Below are 23,339 nucleotides of genomic sequence, written 5' to 3' on the forward strand. Positions count from 1 at the left end.
ACAGTACAGAGGATGTACTAACTAGTATGTGAACTTGAATGGTCTGTGCACTGAACTGTATGGCATGGTGGCTCCAGCCAGCTGGTGACAGAGGATGCAACGTGCATGGATGGTCCAAGTTTCTCATAACTACGGCCAAGGTGAGCTGTGAACAGCTGCAAGGAACCATGTGATGTTTGCAGTCAAACATCCAAGGCTCCAAGTACACCTCAATACACCCAGGAAATGATAAGGAACAACAGTATGGGGTGTGTTTGGTTACATTGGCAATCGAGTCTAGCCCGACTAGCCTGGCTCTAAGCGCCGGTTTGAGAGGATGCAGGTAAAAAGACCCCAGATGCACATAGTCTGGTTGTCTGCATTTATCTTAGTTGCATGAGACAACCATTTTTGACCCGGGTTTGGTTGCCTGCATTGCATTAGGCGCACATATGACATGGTGTTTGGTTGCAACCTGCATAAGTTGTTGTCATCACTTCTAACTAGTGGCGAGCTTACCGCACACAATCTGAATATGTAGTGCCAGCTAGTTAAACAAATGACAATTCATCCTAACTACTATCAAATGATAGAACAAATTATTAACATCCATTGGCTAAATTGGGGATAGTTTATCGATGTTGCTGCTATCAGATCTTCCTCTTCATCTTTCTCTTCTTGTGCTTTTGTTTCTTCTTCTTCTTCTTCTTCTTCTTCTTCTTCAAATCATGCACTGACCTATGTTAAGCCACATTGCCTCTGCCCATTTCAACCTTTTGTTCTTCCAAGCGTCATTGTCAAATGCCTTCACACCATGGTCGGAGCTAACAACATGATCAGGCTCGACCTCTTTCTCCTGAAGCACGTGTTCTTCAAAGCCCCACTTGAGGATCCAGTTATGCAGAATGCAACAAGCAAGAACAAGCTAAACCTGAGTGGGGTATGGGTGGAATAGCTTGTGATCCAGGATCTTAAACCTATTCTTCAGAGCTCCAAATGCCCTCTCAACAGTTACTCTAAGGCTGGAGTGTGTGAGATTAAACAACTCCTATACAGTCCTAGGATAATTCCTACCACTGAACTCGTTGAGATGGTATTGTTGGAAATATGCCCTACAGGCAATAATAAATTAGTTATTATTATATTTCTTTGTTCATGATAATCGTTTATTATCCATGCTATAATTGTATTGATTGGAAACACAGTGCATGTGTGGATACATAGACAAAACACTGTCCCTAGTAAGCCTCTAGTTGACTAGCTCGTTGATCAAAGATGGTCAAGGTTTCCTGACCATAGGCAAGTGTTGTCACTTGATAACGGGATCACATCATTAGGAGAATCATGTGATGGACTAGACCCAAACTAATAGACGTAGCATGTTGATCGTGTCATTTTGTTGCTACTGTTTTTTGCGTGTCAAGTATTTGTTCCTATGACCATGAGATCATATAACTCAATGACACCGGAGAAATGCTTTGTGTGTATCAAACGTCGCAACGTAACTAGGTGACTATAAAGATGCTCTTCAGGTATCTCCGAAGGTGTTCGTTGAGTTAGTATAGATCGAGACTGGGATTTGTCACTCCGTGTGACGGAGAGGTATCTCGGGGCCCACTCGGTAATACAACATCACACACAAGCCTTGCAAGCAATGTGACTTAGTGTAACTCACGGGATCTTGTATTACGGAACGAGTAAAGAGACTTGCCGCTAAACGAGATTGAAATAGGTATGCGGATACCGACGATCGAATCTCGGGCAAGTAACATACCGAAGGACAAAGGGAATGACATACGAGATTATATGAATCCTTGGCACTGAGGTTCAAACGATAAGATCTTCGTAGAATATGTAGGATCCAATATGGGCATCCAGGTCCCGCTATTGGATATTGACCGAGGAGTCACTCGGGTCATGTCTATATAGTTCTCGAACCCGCAGGGTCTGCACACTTAAGGTTCGACGTTGTTTTATGCCTATTTGAGTTATATGGTTGGTTACCGAATGTTGTTCGGAGTCCCGGATGAGATCACGGACGTCACGAAGGTTTTCGGAATGGTCCGGAAACGAAGATTGATATATAGGATGACCTCATTTGGTTACCGGAAAGTTTTCGGGCATTACCGGAAAAGTTTCGGGCTCATCGGTAGTGTACCGGGAGTGCCGGGAGGGGTGACGGGGACCATCGAGAGGGGTGTCACGCCCCAAGGGGTCTCATGGGCTATGGGAAGAGATAAACCAGCCCCTAGTGGGCTGGAATAAGTTCCCACTAAGGCCCATAAGGTTTGAGAAGGGAAAAACACAAGGTGGAAAGAGTTTCCAAGTGGGAAGGTGGAATCCTACTCCAAGTAGGATTAGAGTAGGACTCCTCCACCTCAAATTTCGGCCAAACCTTGAGGGTTTGAGGCTGCCTCCTCCCCTCCCTCCCTCCTATATATACTGAGGTATTAGGGCTGATTTGAGACAACTTTGCCACGGCAGCCCGATCACATACCTCCACGGTTTTTCCTCTAGATCGCGTTTCTCCGGAGCTCGGGCGGAGCCCTGCTCAGATTAGATCACCACCAACCTCCGGAGCGCCGTCACGCTGCCACAGAACTCATCTACCTCCCCGTCTCTCTTTCTGGATCAAGAAGGCCGAGATCATCGTCGAGCTGTACGTGTGCTGAACGCGGAGGTGCCGTCCGTTCGGCACTAGATCAGAGTAGATCGTGGGACGGATCGCGGGACGGTTCGTGGGACGGTTCGAGGGGCGGATCGAGGGACGTGAGGACGTTCCACTACATCAACCGCATTCACTAACACTTCTGCTGTGCGATCTACAAGGGTACGTAGATCGGAAATCCCCTCTCGTAGATGGACATCACCATGATAGTTCTTCGTGCGCGTAGGAAATTTTTTGTTTCCCATGCGACGTTCGCCAACAGTGGTATCAGAGCTAGGTTCATGCGTAGATGTCTTCTCGAGTAGAACACAAAAGTTTTTGTGGGCGGTGATGTGCGTTTTGCTGCCCTCCTTAGTCTTTTCTTGATTCCGCGGTATTGTTGGATTGAAGCGGCTTGGACCGACATTACTCGTACGCTTACGAGAGACTGGTTTCATCGCTACGAGTGACCCCGTTGCTCAAAGATGACTGGCAAGTGTCAGTTTCTCCAACTTTAGTTGAATCGGATTTGACCGATGAGGTCCTTGTATAAGGTTAAATAGCAATTCATATATCTCCGTTGTGGTGTTTGCGTAAGTAAGATGCGATCCTACCAGATACCCATGGTCACCACATAAAACATGCAACAACAAAATTAGAGGACGTCTAACTTGTTTTTGCAGGGTATGCTTGTGATGTGATATGGCCAACGATGTGATGTGATATATTGGATGTATGAGATGATCATGTTGTAATAGATAATATCGACTTGCACGTTGATGGTACGGCAACCGGCACGAGCCATAGGGTTGTCTTTAAAGTAACGTTTGTGCTTGCAGATGCGTTTACCATTTTGCTAGGATGTAGCTTTAGTAGTAATAGCATGAGTAGCACGACAACCCCGATAGCGACACGTTGATGGAGATCATGGTGTGGCGCCGGTGACAAGAAGATCGTGCCGGTGCTTTGGTGATGGAGATCAAGAAGCACATGATGATGGCCATATCATGTCACTTATGAATTGCATGTGATGTTAATCCTTTATGCACCTTATCTTGCTTAGAACGACTGTAGCATTATGAGGTGATCTCTCACTAAAATTTCAAGATGAAATTGTGTTCTCCCCGACTGTGCACCGTTGCGACAGTTCTTCGTTTCGAGACACCACGTGATGATCGGGTGTGATAGACTCAACGTTCACATACAACGGGTGGAAAACAGTTGCACACGCGGAACACTCGGGTTAAGCATGACGAGCCTAGCATGTGCAGACATGGCCTCGGAACACATGAGACCGAAAGGTCGAGCATGAATCGTATAGTTGATACGATTAGCATAGAGATGCTTACCACTAAAACTATTCTCGACTCACGTGATGATCGGACTTGAGATAGTGGATTTGGATCATGTAGCACTCAAATGACTAGAGAGATGTACTTTTTGAGTGGGAGTTCTTAAGTAATATGATTAATTGAACTAATTGTCATGAACATAGTCTAATGGTCTTTGCGAATTACGATGTAGCTTACGCCATAGCTCTACTGTTTTTATATGTTCCTAGAGAAAATTTAGTTGAAAGTTGATAGTAGCAAACTTTGCAGACTGAGTCTGTAAAACCGAGGATTGTCCTCGTTGCTGCGCATAAAGCTTATGTCCTTAATGCACCACTCGGTGTGCTGCACCTCGAGCGTCGTCTATAGATGTTGTGAACATCCGACATACACGTTTCTGATGACTACACGATAGTTCAGTGCAAAATACTTAATGGCTTAGAAGCAAGGCGCCGAAGACGTTTTGAAACGTCACGGAACATAAGTGATGTTCTAAAGAGATGAAATTGTGATTTCATGCTTGTGCCCTTGTTAAGAGGTACGAGACCTCCAACAATATTCTTTGTCCACAAAGTAAAGGAGAAAAGCTCAATCGTTGAGAGTGTGCTCAGATTGTCTGAGTACGACAATCGCTTGAATCAAGTGGGAGTTAATCTTCAAGATGAGATAGTGATAGTTCTCCAAAGTCACTGCCACCAAGCCGTGAGAGCTTCGTGATGAACTATAACATATCAAGGATAGATACAATGATCCTTGAACGATTCGCGATGTTTGACACTACGAAAGTAGAAATCAAGAAGGAGCATCAATAGTTGATGGTTTGTAAAACCACTAAGTTTCAAGAAAGGCAAGGGCTTGGAGGGATACTTCGTGAAACGGCAAAACAGTTGCTGCACTAATGAAGAGACCCAAGATTAAACCCAAACCCGAGACTAAGTGCTTCTGTAATGAGGGGAACAGTCACTGAGGCGGAGCAACGCTAGATACTTGGTAGATAAGAAGGCTGGCAAAAGTCGAAAAAAGTATATTTGATATATATGATGTTGATGTGTACTTTACTAGTACTCCTAGTAGCACGAGGGTATTGGATACCGGTTCGGTTGCTAAGTGATTAGTAACACGAAATGAAAGCTATGACATAAACGGAGACTAGCTAAACGCGAGGTGACGATACCTGTTGGAAGTGTTTCCAAGGTTGATATGATCAAACGTCGCACGCTCCCTCTACCATCGGGATTGGTGTTAAACCTAAATAATTGTTATTTGGTGCTTGCGTTAAGCATGAACATCATTGGATCGTGTTTATTGCAATACGATTATTCATTTAAAGAGAATAATGGTTACTCTATTTGCTTGAATAATCACCTTCAATGGTTTATTGAATATCGATCGTAGTGTTACACATGTTCATGATATTGATGCCAAAAGATGCGAGGTAATGATGATAGTACCACTTACTTGTGGCACTGCCGATTGAGTCATGTTGGTATAAGTTGCATGAAGAGGCTCCATGCTGATGGATCTTTATACTCACTTGATTTTGAATCACTAGTGACATGCAAATCATACCACATGAGCAAGGCCTTGTTTTCACTGAGATGAAACAAGATAGTAACTTGTTGGAAGTGATACATTTTGATGTATGCAGTCCAATGGGTGCTGAGGCACGCAGTGGATATCATTATGTTCTTACTTCAATGATGATTTGAGTAGATACACGAGTATTTACTTAATGAATCACAAGTCTGAAATATTGAAAAGTTCAATTCTGTTTCGGAGTGAAGTTCTTCGTAACAAGAGGATAAACTGTCTACGATATGATCATAGAAATAAACTAGCAAAAGGACCCATGCGTTGCAACGGGAGAAAGAAATACCACACGCTCTTATTTTATAAAAAATGGTCTATAATCTGAGAATTTGTAGTTACGACACAAATAAAGATTGTCTTATCGTATAAAATGCAGTTTAAAATTTCACAGGTCTTCTATTTTAACACGGCTTGCATGTAGATTTAATACGTACAAAGAATCAGTCAAGTGACCTTTAGTTTCATCTCTAATCCTGATTTTGTTGACGTGTTCATCCCAACCCGGATGAGTACCGGTATGAAAGAAAGACGAATAATGACTTATTTATTAAGATTGCACCCTAGATAGTATTTTTATTAAACGTTTAACAGATAAAATAATATCATATTTACATTCTACATATTTTTCTAATCCAATTCCATGTATAATATGTTAAATTTGGAGTTACGGTTTATAAGATATGAGTATTTTAAAAAACATTTAATATATACTACGAGTTTAATGTCATATAAACAGTAAGGGCTTTTTTGTAAAATCATCTCGGTGGGTTTTCCGACGGAAGTGATAGCCTCTTTATTATTACTAGCAAAAGGGCCCATGCGTTGCAATGGGAGAAAGAAATACCACACGGCACACGCTCTTAATTTATAAAAAAGTCTATAATTTGAGAATTTATAGTTACGATACAAATAAAGATGGTCTTATCCTACAAAAATGCAGTTCAAAATTTCACAGGTCTTCTATTTTAACACGGCTTGCATGTAGATTTAATACGTACAAAGAATCAGTCAAGTGACCTTCAGTTTCATCTTTAATCCTGATTTTGTTGACGTGTTCATCCCCAATCCGGATGAGTACCGGTATGAAAGAAAGACGAATAATGACTTATTTATTAAGATTGCACCCTAGATAGTATTTTTATTAAACGTTTAACAGATAAAATAATATCATATTTAAATTCTACATATTTTTCTAATCAAATTCCATGTATAATATGTTAAATTTGGAGTTACGGTTTAAAAGATATGAGTATTTAAAAAAACATAATATATACTACGAGTTTAATGTCATATAAATAGTAAGGGCTTTTTTGTAAAATCATCTCGGTGGGTTTTCCGACGGAAGCGATAGCCTCTTTATTATTAGAGAGATATCTGAGTTACGAGTTTTTGGCACACAGTTAAGACAATGTGGAAATTGTTTCGCAGTTCATGCCACCTGAAACATCATAGTGTGATGATGTGTCTGAACGTCATAGCCACGCACTATTTGGTATGGTACATGCTATGATGTCTCTTATCGAATTACCACTATCGTTTATGGGTTATGCATTAGAGACAACCGCATTCACTTTAAATAGGGCACCGCGTATTTCCGTTGAGATGACACAGTATAGACTCAGGTTTAGAGAAATCTAAACTGTCGTTTCTTGAAAGTTTGGGGCTTCGACACTTATGTGAAAAAGTTTCAGTCTGATAAGCTCAAACCCAAAGCGGATAAATGCATCTTCATAGGATACCCAAAATAGTTGGGTACATCTCCTATCTCAGATCTGAAAGCAAAGTGTTTGTTTCTAGAAACGGATCCTTTCTCGAGGAAAGGTTTCTCTCGAAAGAATTGAGTGGGAGGATGGTAGAACTTGATGAGGTTATTGAACCATCACTTCAACCAATGTGTAGAAGGGCGCAGGAAGCTGTTCCTGTTGGGGAACGTCGCACGGGAAACAAAAAATTTCCTACGCGCACGAAGACCTATCATGGTGATGTCCATCTACGAGAGGGATTTCCGATCTACGTACCCTTGTAGATCGCACAACAGAAGCGTTAGTGAACGTGGTTGATGTAGTGGAACGTCCTCACGTCCATCGATCCGCCCCGCGAACCGTCCCACGAACCATCTCGCGATCCGTCCCACGATCCGCTCCGATCTAGTGCCGAACGGACGGCACCTCCGCGTTCAGCACACGTACAGCTCGACGATGATCTCGGCCTTCTTGATCCAGCAAGAGAGACGGAGAGGTAGATGAGTTCTTCGACAGCGTGACGGCGCTCCGGAGGTTGGTGGTGATCTAATCTCAGCAGGGCTCTGCCCGAGCTCCGCAGAAACGCGATCTAGAGGAAAAACCGTGGAGGTATGTGGTCGGGCTGCCGTGGCAAAGTTGTCTCAAATCAGCCCTAATACCTCAGTATATATAGGAGGGAGGGGGAGGGAAGAGGCAGCCTCAAACCCTCAAGGTTTGGCCGAAATTGGAGGTGGAGGAGTCCTACTCCAATCCTACTTGGAGTAGGATTCCACCTTCCCACTTGGAAACTCTTTCCACCTTGTGTTTTTTCCTTCTCAAACCTTATGGGCCTTAGTGGAAACTTATTCCAGCCCAATAGGGGCTGGTTTATCTCTTCCCATAGCCCATGAGACCCCTTGGGGCGTGACACCCCTCCCGATGGTCCCCGGCACCCCTCCCGGCACTCCTGGTACACTACCGATGAGCCCGGAACTTTTTCGGTGACCAAAACAGGACTTCCTATATATAAATCTTTACCTCCGGACCATTCCGGAGCTCCTCGCGACGTCCTGGATCTCATCCGGGACTCTGAACAACATTCGGTAACCAACCATATAACTCAAATACGCATAAAACAACGTTGAACCTTAAGTGTGCAGACCCTGCGGGTTCGAGAACTATGTAGACATGACCCGAGTGACTCCTCGGTCAATATCCAATAGCGGGACCTGGATGCCCATATTGGATCCTACATATTCTCCGAAGATCTTATCGGTTGAACCTCAGTGTCAAGGATTCATATAATCCTGTATGTCATTCCCTTTGTCCTTCGGTATGTTACTTGCCCGAGATTCGATCGTCAGTATCCGCATACCTATTTCAATCTCGTTTACCGGCAAGTCTCTTTACTCATTCCGTAATACAAGATCCCGCAACTTACACTAAGTCACATTGCTTGCAAGGCTTGTGTGTGATGTTGTATTACCGAGTGGGCCCGAGATACCTCTCCGTCACACAGAGTGACAAATCCCAGTCTCGATCCATACTAACTCAACGAACACCTTCGGAGATACCTGTAGAGCATCTTTATAGTCACCAAGTTACGTTGCGACGTTTGATACACACAAAGCATTCCTCCGGTGTCCGTCAGTTATATGATCTCATGGTCATAGGAACAAATACTTGACACGCAGAAAACTGTAGCAACAAAATGACACGATCAACATGCTACGTCTATTAGTTTGGGTCTAGTCCATCACATGATTCTGCTAATGATGTGATCCCGTTATCAAGTGACAACACTTGCCTATGGTCAGGAAATCTTGACCATCTTTGATCAACGAGCTAGTCAACTAGAGGCCTACTAGGGACAGTGTTTTGTCTATGTATCCACACATGCACTGTGTTTCCAATCAATACAATTATAGCATGGATAATAAACGATTATCATGAACAAAGAAATATAATAATACCTAATTTATTATTGCCTCTAGGGCATATTTCCAACAGTCTCCCACTTGCACTAGAGTCAATAATCTAGTTCACATCACCATGTGATTCCAACGAATCCAACACCCATATAGTTATGGGGTCTGATCACGTCTTGCTCGTGAAAGAGGTTTTAGTCAACGGTTCTGAAACTTTCAGATCCGTGCGTTCTTTACAAATCTTTATGTCATCTTATAGATGCTGCTACTATGTGTTATTCGGAAATACTCCAAATATCTACTCTACTATACGAATCCGTTTCACTACTCATAGTTATTCGGATTAGTGTCAAAGCTTGCATCGACGTAACCCTTTACGACGAACTTTTTAACCACCTCCATAATCGAGAAAAATTCCTTAGTCCATCAGTTACTAAGGATAAATTTTGACCGCTGCTAGTGATTCAATCATGGATCACTCTCTGTACCTCTCAATAGACTTTGAGTCAAGGCACACATTAGGTGCGGTACCCAGCATGGCATACTTCAGATTCTACGGCCAAGGCATAGAAGACGACCTTCGTCTATTCTCTTTATTCTGCCGGGGTCAGGTTTTGAGTCTTACTCTAATTCACACCTCACAACGCAACCAAGAACTCCTTCTTTGCTGATCTATTTTGAACTCCTTCAAAAACTTGTCAAGGCATGTATCTTGTTGAAACTTCTATCAAGCGCTTTCGATCTATCTCCATAGATCTTTGATGCTCAACGTTCAAGTAGCGCAATCCAGGTATTCCTTTGAAAACTCCTTTCAAACAACCTTGTATGCTTTACAAAAATTCTACATTACTTCTAATCCACAATATGTCAACCACATATACTTATCAGAAATTCTATAGTGCTCCCACTCACTTCTTTGGAAATACAAGTTTCTCATAAACCTTGTACAAACCCAAAATCTTTGATCATCTCATCAAAGTGTATATTCCAACTCCGAGATGCTTGCACCAGTCCATTGAAGGATCGCTGGAGCTTGCATACTTGTTAGTATCTTTAGGATCGACAAAACCTTCTGGTTGTATCTCATACAATGTTTGCTCAAGGAAACCGTCGAGGAAACAATGTTTTGACATCCTATGTGCAATATTTCAAAAATAATGCAACAAGTACTAACATAATTCTAACAGACTTTTAGCATCGCTACGAATGAGAAAGTCTCACCATAGTCAACTGTTTGATCATGTCGGAAACATCTTTGCGACAAGTCGAGCTTTTCTTAATAGTGACTTATCACCATCATCGTCTGTCTTCCTTTTAAAGATCCATCTTTACTCAATAGTCCTACGACCATCAAGTAGTTCTTCCAAAGTCTACACTTTGTTTTCATACATGGATCCTCTCTCGGATTTCATGGCCTCCAGCCATTTGTCGGAATCCAGGCCCACCATTGCTTTCTTCATAACTCGTAGGTTCACTGTTCCTCAACAACATGACCTCCAAGACAGGGTTACCGTACCACTCTACAGTAGTACGCGATCTTGTCAACCTACGAGGCTTGTAGTAACTTGATCCGATGCTCGATGATCACCATCATCAGCTTTCACTTCAATTGGTGTAGGCGCCATAGGAACAACTTCCTGCGCCCTGCTACACACTGGTTGAAGTGATGGTTCAATAACCTCATCAAGTTCTACCACCCTCCCACTCAATTCTTTCGAGAGAAACCTTTCCTCGCGAAAGGATCCGTTTCTAGAAACAAACACTTTGCTTTCGGTTCTGAGATAGGAGATGTACCCAACTGTTTTGGATATCCTATGAAGATGCATTTATCCGCTTTGGGTTCGAGCTTATCAGACTGAAACTTTTTCACATAAGTGTTGAAGCCCCAAACTTTCAAGAAACAACAATTTTGATTCTCTAAACCTCAGTCTATACTGTGTCATCTCAACGGAAATACGCGGTGCCCTATTTAAAGTGAATGCGATTGTCTCTAATGCATAACCTATAAACGATAGTGGTAATTCGATAAGAGACATCATAGCATGCACCATACCAAATAGTGCGTGGCTATGACGTTCACACACATCATCACACTATGATGTTCCAGGTGGCATGAACTGCGAAACAATTTCCACATTGTCTTAACTGCGTACCAAAGCTCGTAACTTAGATATTCATTTGTATGATCATATCGTAGACAGTTTATCCTTTTGTTACGACGAACTTCACTCTGAAACAGAATTGAACTTTTCAATATTTCAGACTTGTGATTCATTTAGTAAATACTCTTGTATCTACTCAAATCGTCATTGAAGTAAGAACATAATGATATCCACTACGTGCCTCAGCACCCATTGGACTGCATACATCAAAATGTATCACTTCCAACAAGTTACTATCTTGTTTCATCTCAATGAAAACAAGGCCTTGCTCATGTGGTATGATTTGCATGTCACTAGTGATTCAAAATCAAGTGAGTATAAAGATCCATCAGCATGGAGCCTCTTCATGCAATTTATACCAACATGACTCAAGTGGCAGTGCCACAAGTAAGTGGTACTATCATCATTACCTCGTATCTTTTTGGCACCAATATCGTGAACATGTGTAACACTACGATCGAGATTCAATAAACCATTGAAGGTGATTATTCAAGCAAATAGAGTAACCATTATTCTCTTTAAATGAATAATCGTATTGCAATAAACATGATCCAATCATGTTCATGCTTAACGCAAGCACCAAATAACAATTATTTAGGTTTAACACCAATCCCGATGGTAGAGGGAGCATGCGACGTTTGATCATATCAACCTTGGAAACACTTCCAACACGTATCGTCACCTCGCCTTTAGCTAGTCTCTGTTTATGCCGTAGCTTTCATTTCGTGTTACTAATCACTTAGCAACCAAACCGGTATCCAATACCCTCGTGCTACTAGGAGTACTAGTAAAGTACACATCAACATCATGTATATAAAATATACTTCTTTCGACTTTTTCCAACCTTCTTATCTACCAAGTATCTAGAGTTGCTCCGCCTCAGTGACCGTTCCCCTCATAACAGAAGCACTTAGTCCCGGGCTTGGGTTTAATCTGGGGTCTCTTAATTAATGCAGCAACTGCTTTGCCGTTTCTCGAAGTATCCCTTCTAGCCATTGCCTTTCTCGAAACTTAGTGGTTTTACTAACCATCAACTATTGATGCTCCTTCTTGATTTCTACTCTCGCAGTGTCAAACATCGCGAATCGCTCAAGGATCATTGTATCTATCCTTGATATGTTATAGTTCATCACGAAGCTTTCACAGCTTGGTGGCAGTAACTTTGGAGAACCATCACTATCTTCTCTGGAAGATCAACTCCCACTTGATTCAAGCGATTGTCGTACTCAGATAATCTGAGCACACGCTCAACGATTGAGATTTTCTCCTTTACTTCGTGGACAAAGAATCTTGTCGGAGGTCTCATACCTCTTAACAAGGGCACAAGCATGAAGTCACAATTTCATCTCTTTAGATCATCTCTTATGTTCCGTGACGTTTCAAAACGTCTTCGGCGCCTTGCTTCTAAGCCATTAAGTATTTTGTACTGAACTATCGTGTAGTCATAAGAAACGTGTATGTCGGATGTTCACAACATCTACAGACGACGCTCGAGGTGCAGCACACCGAGTGGTGCATTAAGGACATAAGCCTTCTGCGCAGCAACGAGGACAATACTCGGCTTTACAGACTCAGTCTGCAAAGTTTGCTACTATCAACTTTCAACTAAATTTTCTCTAGGAACATATAAAAACAGTAGAGCTATAGCGCAAGCTACATCGTAATTCGCAAAGACCATTAGACTATATTCATGACAATTAGTTCAATTAATCATATGACTTAAGAACTCCCACTCAAAAAGTACATCTCTCTAGTCATTTGAGTGGTACATGATCCAAATCCACTATCTCAAGTCCGATCATCACGTGAGTCGAGAATAGTTTCACTGGTAAGCATCTCTATGCTAATCATATGAACTATACGATTCATGCTTGACCTTTCGGTCTCATGTGTTCTGAGGCCATGTCTGCACATGCTAGGCTCGTCAAGCTTAACCCGAGTGTTCCGCGTGTGCAACTGTTTTGCACCCGTTGTATGTGAACGTTGAGTCTATCACACCCGATCATCACGTGGTGTCTCGAAACGAAGAACTGTCGCAACGGTGCACAGTCGGGGAGAACACAATTTCGTCTTGAAATTTTAGTGAGAGATCACCTCATAATGCTACCGTCGTTCTAAGCAAGATAAGGTGCATAAAGGATTACCATCACATGCAATTCAAAAGTGACATGATATGGCCATCATCATGTGCTTCTTGATCTCCATCACCAAAGCACCGGCACGATCTTCTTGTCACCGGCGTCACACCATGATCTCCATCAACGTGTCGCCATCGGGGTTGTCGTGCTACTCATGCTATTACTACTAAGGCTACGCCCTAGCAATATAGTAAACACATCTGCAAGCAGAAACGTTAGTTTAAAGACAACCCTATGGCTCCTGCCGGTTGCCGTACCATCGACGTGCAAGTCGATATTAACTATTACAACATGATCATCTCATACATCCAATATATCACATCACATCGTTGGCCATATCACATCACAAGCATACCCTGCAAAAACAAGTTAGACGTCCTCTAATTGTTGTTGCATGTTTTACGTGGTGACCATGGGTATCTAGTAGGATCGCATCTTACTTATGCAAACACCACAACGGAGATATATGAATTGCTATTTAACCTCATCCAAGGACCTCCTCGGTCAAATCCGATTCAACTAAAGTTGGAGAAACCGACACTCGCCGGTCATCTTTGAGCAACGGAGTTACTCGTAACGATGAAACCAGTCTCTCGTAAGCGTACGAGTAATGTCGGTCGGAGCCGCTTTGATCCAACAATACCGCAGAATCAAGAAAAGACTAAGGAGGGCAGCAAAACGCACATCACCGCCCACAAAAAATTTTGTGTTCTACTCGAGATTACATCTACGCATGAACCTAGCTCATGATGCCACTGTTGGGGAACGTCCCATGGGAAACAAAAATTTTCCTACGCGCACGAAGACCTATCATGGTGATGTCCATCTATGAGAGGGATTTCCGATCTACGTACCCTTGTAGATCGCACAGCAGAAGCGTTAGTGAACGTGGTTGATGTAGTGGAACGTCCTCACGTCCATCGATCCGCCCCGCGAACCGTCCCATGAACCATCTCGCGATCCGTCCCACGATCCGCTCCGATCTAGTGCCGAACGGACGACACCTCCGCGTTCAGCACACGTACAGCTCGACGATGATATCGGCCTTCTTGATCCAGCAAGAGAGACGGAGAGGTAGATGAGTTCTCCGATAGTGTGACGGCGCTCCGGAGGTTGGTGGTGATCTAATCTCAGCAGGGCTCTGCCCGAGTTCCGCAGAAACGCGGTCTAGAGGAAAAACCGTGGAGGTATGTGGTCGGGCTGCCGTGGCAAAGTTGTCTCAAATCAGCCCTAATACCTCAGTATATATAGGAGGGAGGGGGAGGGAAGAGGCAGCCTCAAACCCTCAAGGTTTGGCCGAAATTGGAGGTGGAGGAGTCCTACTTCAATTCTACTTGGAGTAGGATTCCACCTTCCTGTTGGAAATATGCCCTAGAGGCAATAATAAATTAGTTATTATTATATTTCTTAGATCATGATAATCGTTTATTATCCATGCTATAATTGTATTGATTGGAAACACAATACTTGTGTGGATACATAGACAAAACACTGTCCCTAGTAAGCCTCTAGTTGACTAGCTCGTTGATCAAAGATGGTCAAGGTTTCCTGGCCATGGGCAAGTGTTGTCACTTGATAACGGGATCACATCATTAGGAGAATCATGTGATGGACTAGACCCAAACTAATAGACGTAGCATGTTGATCGTGTCATTTTGTTGCTACTGTTTTCTACGTGTCAAGTATTTGTTCCTATGACCATGAGATCATATAACTCACGGACACCGGAGGAATGCTTTTTGTGTATCAAACGTCGCAACGTAACTGGGTGACTATAAAGATGCTCTGCAGGTATCTCTGAAGGTGTTCGTTGAGTTAGTATGGATCGAGACTGGGATTTGTCACTCCGTGTGACGGAGAGGTATCTCGGGGCCCACTCGGTAATACAACATCACACACAAGCCTTGCAAGCAATGTGACTTAGTGTAAGTTGCTGGATCTTGTGTTACAGAACGAGTAAAGAGACTTGCCGGTAAACGAGATTGAAATAGGTATGCGGATACTGACGATCGAATCTCGGGCAAGTAACATACCGAAGGACAAAGGGAATGACATACGGGATTATATGAATCCTTGGCACTGAGGTTCAAACGATAAGATCTTCGTAGAATATGTAGGATCCAATATGGGCGTCCAGGTCCCGCTATTGGATATTGACCGAGGAGTCTCTCGGGTCATGTCTACATAGTTCTCGAACCCGCAGGGTCTGCACACTTAAGGTTCGACGTTGTTTTATGCGTATTTGAGTTATATGGTTGGTTACCGAATGTTGTTTGGAGTCCCGGATGAGATCACGGATGTCACGAGGGTTTCCGGAATGGTCCGGAAACGAAGATTGATATATAGGATGACCTCATTTCATTACCGGAAGGTTTTTGGAGTTACCGGGAATGTACCGGGAATGACGAATGGGTTCCGGGAGTTCACCGGGGGGGGGGGGGGGACAACCCACCCCGGGGAAGCCCATAGGCATTGGGGGTGGCGCACCAGCCCTTAGTGGGCTGGTGGGACAGACCAAGAGAGCCCTATGCGCCATAGGAAGAAAAATCAAAGAGAAAAAAAAGAGGAGGTGGGGAAAGGGGGAAGGACTCCTCCTTCCAAACCTAGTTCGACTCGGTTTGGAAGGGGAGGGTTTCCCCCTTAGGTTCGGCCGACCCCCTTGGGAGTCCTTGGACCCCAAGGCAAGGCTCCCCCCTCCTCCCCCTATATATATGGAGGTTTTAGGGCTGATTTGAGACAACTTTGCCACGGCAGCCCGACCACATATCTCCACGGTTTCACCTCTAGATCGCGTTTCTACGGAGCTCGGGCGGAGCCCTGCTGAAATAAGATCATCACCAACCTCTGGAGCGCCGTCACGCTGCCGGAGAACTCATCTACCTCTCCGTCTCTCTTGCTAGATCAAGAAGGCCGAGATCATCATCGAGCTGTACGTGTGCTGAACGCGGAGGTGCCGTCCGTTCGGCACTAGATCGTGGGACTGATCGTGGGACGGTTCACGGGGCGGATCGAGGGACGTCAGGACGTTCCACTACATCAACCGCGTTCACTAACGCTTCTACTGTACGGTCTACAAGGGTACGTAGATCACACATCCCCTCTCGTAGATGGACATCACCATGATAGGTCTTCGTGCGCGTAGGAAAATTTTTGTTTCCCATGCGACGTTCCCCAACAGTGGCATCATGAGCTAGGTTCATGCGTAGATGTCTTCTCGAGTAGAACACAAAAGTTTTTGTGGGCGGTGATGTGCGTTTTGCTGCCCTCCTTAGTCTTTTCTTGATTCCGCGGTATTGTTGGATCGAAACAGCTCGGACCGACATTACTCGTATGCTTACGAGAGACTGGTTTCATCGCTACGAGTAACTCCGTTGCTCAAAGATGACTGGCGGGTGTCAGTTTCTCCAACTTTAGTTGAATCGGATTTGACCGAGGAGGTCCTTGGATGAGGTTAAATAGCAACTCATATATCTCCGTTGTGGTGTTTGCGTAAGTAAGATGCGATCCTACTAGATACCCATGGTCACCACGTAAAACATGCAACGACAAAATTAGAGGACGTCTAACTTGTTTTTGCAGGGTATGCTTGTGATGTGATATGGCCAACGATGTGATCGGACATATTGGATGTATGAGATGATCATGTTGTAATAGATAATATCGACTTGCACGTCGATGGTACGACAACCGACAGGAGCCATAGGGTTGTCTTTAAACTAACGTTTGTGCTTGCAGATGCGTTTACTATTTTGCTAGGTTGTAGCTTTAGTAGTAATAGCATGAGTAGCACGACAACCCCGATGGCGACACGTTGATGGAGATCATGGTGTGACGCCGGTGACAAGAAGATCGTGCCGGTGCTTTGGTGATGGAGATCAAGAAGCACGTGATGATGGCCATATCATGTCACTTATGAATTGCATGTGATGTTAATCCTTTTTGCACCTTATCTTGCTTAGAACGACGGTAGAATTATGAGGTGATCTCTCACTAAAATTTCAAGACGAAATTGTGTTCTCCCCGACTGTGCATCGTTGCGACAGTTCTTCGTTTCGAGACACCACGTGATGATCGGGTGTGATAGACTCAACGTTCACATACAACGGGTGCAAAACAGTTGCACACGCAGAACACTCGGGTTAAGCTTGACGAGCCTAGCATGTGCAGACATGGCCTGGGAACACATGAGACCGAAAGGTCGAGCATGAATCGTATAGTTGATATGATTAGCATAGAGATGCTTACCACTAAAACTATTCTCGACTCACGTGATGATCGGACTTGAGATAGTGGATTTGGATCATGTACCACTCAAATGACTAGAGAGATGTACTTTTTGAGTGGGAGTTCTTAAGTAATATGATTAATTGAACTAATTGTCATGAACATAGTCTAATGGTCTTTGCGAATTACGATGTAGCTTGCGCTATAGCTCTACTGTTTTTATATGTTCCTAGAGAAAATTTAGTTGAAAGTTGATAGTAGCTAATTTTGCAGACTAAGTCTGTAAAACCGAGGATTGTCCTCGTTTCTACGGAGAAGGCTTATGTCCTTAATGCACCACTCGGTGTGCTGCACCTCGAGCGTCGTCTGTGGATGCTGTGAACATCCGACATACACGTTTCTGATGACTACACGATAGTTCAGTGCAAAATACTTGATGGCTTAGAAGCAAGGCGCCGAAAACGTTTTAAAACGTCACGGAACATAAGTGATGTTCTAAAGAGATGAAATTGTGATTTCATGCTTGTGCCCTTGTTAAGAGGTATGAGACCTCCAACAAGATTCTTTGTCCACAAAGTAAAGTAGAAAAGCTCAATCGTTGAGCGTGTGCTCAGATTGTGTGAGTACGACAATCACTTGAATCAAGTGGGAGTTAATCTTTCAGATGAGATAGTGATGGTTCTCCAAAGTCACTGCCACCAAGCTGTGAGAGCTTCGTGATGAACTATAACATATCAAGGATAGATACAATGATCCTTGAGCGATTCACGATGTTTGACACTGCGAAAGTAGAAATCAAGAAGGAGCATCAATAGTTGATGGTTTGTAAAACCACTAAGTTTCAAGAAAGGCAAGGGCTAGAAGGGATACTTCGTGAAACGACAAAACAGTTGCTGCACTAATGAAGAGACCCAAGATTAAACCCAAACCCGAGACTAAGTGCTTCTGTAATGAGGGGAACAGTCACTGAGGCGGAGCAACTCTAGATACTTGGTAGATAAGAAGGCTGGCAAAAGTCAAAAGAAGTATATTTTGATATACATGATGTTGATGTGTACTTTACTAGTACTCCTAGTAGCATGAGGGTATTGGATACCGGTTCGGTTGCTAAGTGATTAGTAACACGAAATGATAGCTACGGCGTAAACGGAGACTAGCTAAAGGCGAGGTGACGATACGTGTTGGAAGTGTTTCCAAGATTGATATGATCAAAACGTCGCACGTTCCCTCTACCATCGGGATTGGTGTTAAACCGAAATAATTGTTATTTGGTGCTTGCGTTAAGCATGAATATGATTGGATCGTGTTTATTGCAATATGATTATTCATTTAAAGAGAATAATGGTTACTCTATTTGCTTGAATAATCACCTTCAGTGGTTTATTGAATCTCGATCGTAGTGTTACACATGTTCATAATATTGGTGCCAAAAGAGACGAGGTAATGATGATAGTACCACTTACTTCTGGCACTGCCGCTTGAGTCATGTTAGTATAAATTGCATGAAGAGGCTCCATGCTGATGGATCTTTATACTCACTTGATTTTGAATTACTAGTGACATGCAAATTATACCACATGAGCAAGGCCTTATTTTCATTAAGATGAAACAAGATAGTAACTTGTTGGAAGTGATACATTTTGATGTATGCAGTCCAATGGGTGCTGAGGCACGCAGTGGATATCATTATGTTCTTACTTCAATGACGATTTGAGTAGATGCAAGAGTATTTACTTAATGAATCACAAGTCTGAAATATTGAAAAGTTCAATTCTGTTTCGGAGTGAAGTTCGTCGTAACAAGAGGATAAACGGTCTACGATGTGATCATAGAAATGAATATCTGAGTTACGAGTTTTGGTACACAGTTAAGACAATGTGGAAATTGTTTCGCAGTTCATGCCACCTCGAACATCATAGTGTGATGATGTGTCTGGACGTCATAGCCACACACTATTTGGTATAGTGCATACTATGATGTCTCTTATCGAATTACCATTATCATTTATGGGTTATGCATTAAAGACAACCGCATTCACTTTAAATAGGGCACCGCATATTTCCGTTGAGATGACACAATATAGACTGAGGTTTAGAGAAATCTAAACTATCGTTTCTTGAAAGTTTGGGGCTTCGACACTTATGTGAAAAAGTTTCAGTCTGATAAGCTCGAACCCAAAGCGGATAAATGCATCTTCATAGGATATCCAAAACAGTTGGGGGTACATCTCCTATCTCAGATCCAAAAGCAAAGTGTTTGTTTTTAGAAACGGATCCTTTCTCGAGGAAAGGTTTCTCTCGAAAGAATTGAGTGGGAGGGTAGTAAAACTTGATGAGGTTATTGAACCATCACTTCAACCATTGTGTAGCAGGGCGCAGGAAGTTGTTCCTGTGGCGCCTACACCAATTGAAGTGGAAGCTGATGATGGTGATCATGAAGCATCGGATCAAGTTACTACAAGCCTCGTAGGTTGACAAGGTCACGTACTACTACAGAGTGGTACGGTAACCCTATCTTGGAGGTCATGTTGTTGAGCAAGAGTGAACCTACGAGTTATGGAGAAAGCGATGGTGGGCCCAGATTCCGACAAATGGCTGGAAGCCATGAAATCCGAGAGAGGATCCATGTATGAAAACAAAGTGTAGACTTTGGAAGAACTACTTGATGGTCATAGGACTATTGAGTAAAAATGGATCTTTAAAAGAAGACAGACGATGATGGTGATAAGTCACTATTAAGAAAATCTCGACTTGTTGCAAAGATGTTTTCGACAAGATCAAACAGTTGACTATGATGAGACTTTCTCACTCGTAGCGATGCTAAAGGTCTGTTAGAATTATGTTAGTTGTTGATGCATTATTTATGAAATATTGGACGTAGGATGTCAAAACATTGTTTCCTCGACGGTTTCCAAAGAAGTGAGTGGGAGCACTATAGAATTTCTGAGATGTTCAAAGATTTTTAGTTATTATTATATTTCTTTGTTCATGATAATTGTTTATTATCCATGCTATAATTGTATTGATTGGAAACACAGTGCATGTGTGGATACATAGACAAAACACTGTCCCTAGTAAGCCTCTAGTTGACTAGCTCGTTGATCAAAGTTGGTCAAGGTTTCCTGACCATAGGCAAGTGTTGTCACTTGATAACGGGATCACATCATTAGGAGAATCATGTGATGGACTAGACCCAAACTAATAGACGTAGCATGTTGATCGTGTCATTTTGTTGCTACTGTTTTCTGCGTGTCAAGTATTTGTTCGTATGACCATGAGATCATATAACTCACGGACACCGGAGGAATGCTTTATGTGTATCAAACGTCGCAACGTAACTGGGTGACTATAAAGATGCTCTACAAGTATCTCCGAAGGTGTTCGTTGATTTAGTATGGATCGAGACTGGGATTTGTCACTCCGTGTGACGGAGAGGTATCTCGGGGCCCACTCGGTAATACAACATCACACACAAGCCTTGCAAGCAATGTGACTTAGTGTAAGTCACGGGATCTTGTATTACGGAACGAGTAAAGAGACTTGCCGGTAAACGAGATTGAAATAGGTATGCGGATACCGACGATCGAATCTCGGGCAAGTAACATACCGAAGGACAAAGGGAATGACATACGGGATTATATGAATCCTTGACACTGAGGTTCAAACGATAAGATCTTCGTAGAACATGTAGGATCCAATATGGGCATCCAGGTCCGGCTATTGGATATTGACCGAGGAGTCACTCGGGTCATGTCTACATAGTTCTCGAACCCGCAGGGTCTGCACACTTAAGGTTCGACGTTGTTTTATGCGTATTTGAGTTATATGGTTGGTTACCGAATGTTGTTCGGAGTCCCGGATGAGATCAAGACGTCACGAGGGTTTCCGGAATGGTCCGGAAACGAATATTGATATATAGGATGACCTCATTTGGTTACCGGAAAGTTTTCGGGCATTACCGGAAAAGTTTCGGGCTCATCGGTAGTGTACCAGGAGTGCCGGGAGGGGTGACGGGGACCATCGAGAGGGGTGTCACGCCCCAAGGGGTCTCATGGGCTATGGGAAGAGATAAACCAGCCCCTAGTGGGCTGGAATAAGTTCCCACTAAGGCCCATAAGGTTTGAGAAGGGAAAAACACAAGGTGGAAAGAGTTTCCAAGTGGGAAGGTGGAATCCTACTCCAAGTAGGATTAGAGTAGGACTCCTCCACCTCAAATTTCGGACAAACCTTGAGGGTTTGAGGCTGCCTCCTCCCCTCCCTCCCTCCTATATATACTGAGGTATTAGGGATGATTTGAGACAACTTTGCCACGGCAGCCCGACCACATACCTCTCCGTCACGCTGCCAGAGAACTCATCTACCTCTCCGTCTCTCTTGCTGGATCAAGAAGGCCGAGATCATCGTCGAGCTGTACGTGTGCTGAACGCGGAGGTGCCGTCCGTTCGGCACTAGATCGGAGTAGATCGTGGGACGGATCGCGGGACGGTTCGTGGGACGGTTCGCGGGGCGGATCGAGGGATGTGAGGACATTCCACTACATCAACCGCGTTCACTAACGCTTCTACTATGCGATCTACAAGGGTACGTAGATCGGAAATCCCGTCTCGTAGATGGACATCACCATGATAGGTCTTCGTGCGCGTAGGAAATTTTTTGTTTCCCATGCGACGTTCCCCAACAGGTATCTGGTTTTCCTAAAGGGTCGAAGAACACCCGACCGACATGCATAGCGAGCATCTCCAAGGTAGAACTTGTCGTCAGGGATGTTGATACCATCAGGTCGAGTCATGCTGTCATTGAGAATGTTAGCATCATGCGCTGACCCCCTCCCAGCCAGCCAGCACATATATGAACTTCAGATCAAAGTTAACAGCAGCAAGCCCGTTCTAGCTTGTGTAGTGCTTCCTCCCCATGTATGCTGGAGACTGTGACCTAGGAACTCTGGCAGTGACATGAATACCATCTATTGCCCCAATGCAATCCTGAAAATGGCATCACAAGCCTGTGTTAGTGCTCAACTTGAACAATACAAGCATATCAAGCCATGAAAAGTGTATATTGTAATTGCTCATCTTAAAGTATGGATACCATCTTGGGCTTCCTCGAATCTTGGGTGGAGTCCGTCAGATGGTCTCTTGATCATCTCTCCTCTAAGCTGCCCAACAGCAAAAAACACCTGCTTGAAGTACCCAAAGATGGTCTCCATTGATCTCCTAAACGTGTCGTGAATGACCCTGGACCTCTGGTTATGGCCAACAACATGGAGGAACATTGCCACTTGCTCTTCCACACAGGTGTTGATATTATCTTGTAGCAGAGCCCTGATCCTGAAGGTCTCGACAAGCCTGGCAAAGGGCGCTCTTTTCATCCGAAGCATCCACAGAGCCTCGACTTCATTGCAGTTGTAGATGTAGTTCAGATTTTGGATCCTCTCCTGATCCCGAATAAACATTGAACCATAGAGGATCAAAGGTCTCCCAACACGACGAACAAATCTCTGGTGCATGAACATGACCCATGCTTGAATCACACTTATCAGTGCTGTTGCGTGAAATATCAGACTCACCCGTGCGTCCATAACCTAGTCGACATCGACGGTTCGTTTAGTGGGAAATCGATC

At 43.5% G+C, this 23,339-nt stretch overlaps 1 pseudogene; it reads right to left on the reverse strand.

Moving 5' to 3' along the window:
- Positions 1-129: 129 nt before the first annotated feature.
- Positions 130-23,297, reverse strand: LOC123409338 (annotated as a pseudogene).
- Positions 23,298-23,339: the final 42 nt, after the last annotated feature.

This window comes from Hordeum vulgare, chromosome 7H (genome assembly GCF_904849725.1).
Source record: "Hordeum vulgare subsp. vulgare chromosome 7H, MorexV3_pseudomolecules_assembly, whole genome shotgun sequence".
NCBI classification, from domain to species: Eukaryota; Viridiplantae; Streptophyta; class Magnoliopsida; order Poales; family Poaceae; genus Hordeum; species Hordeum vulgare.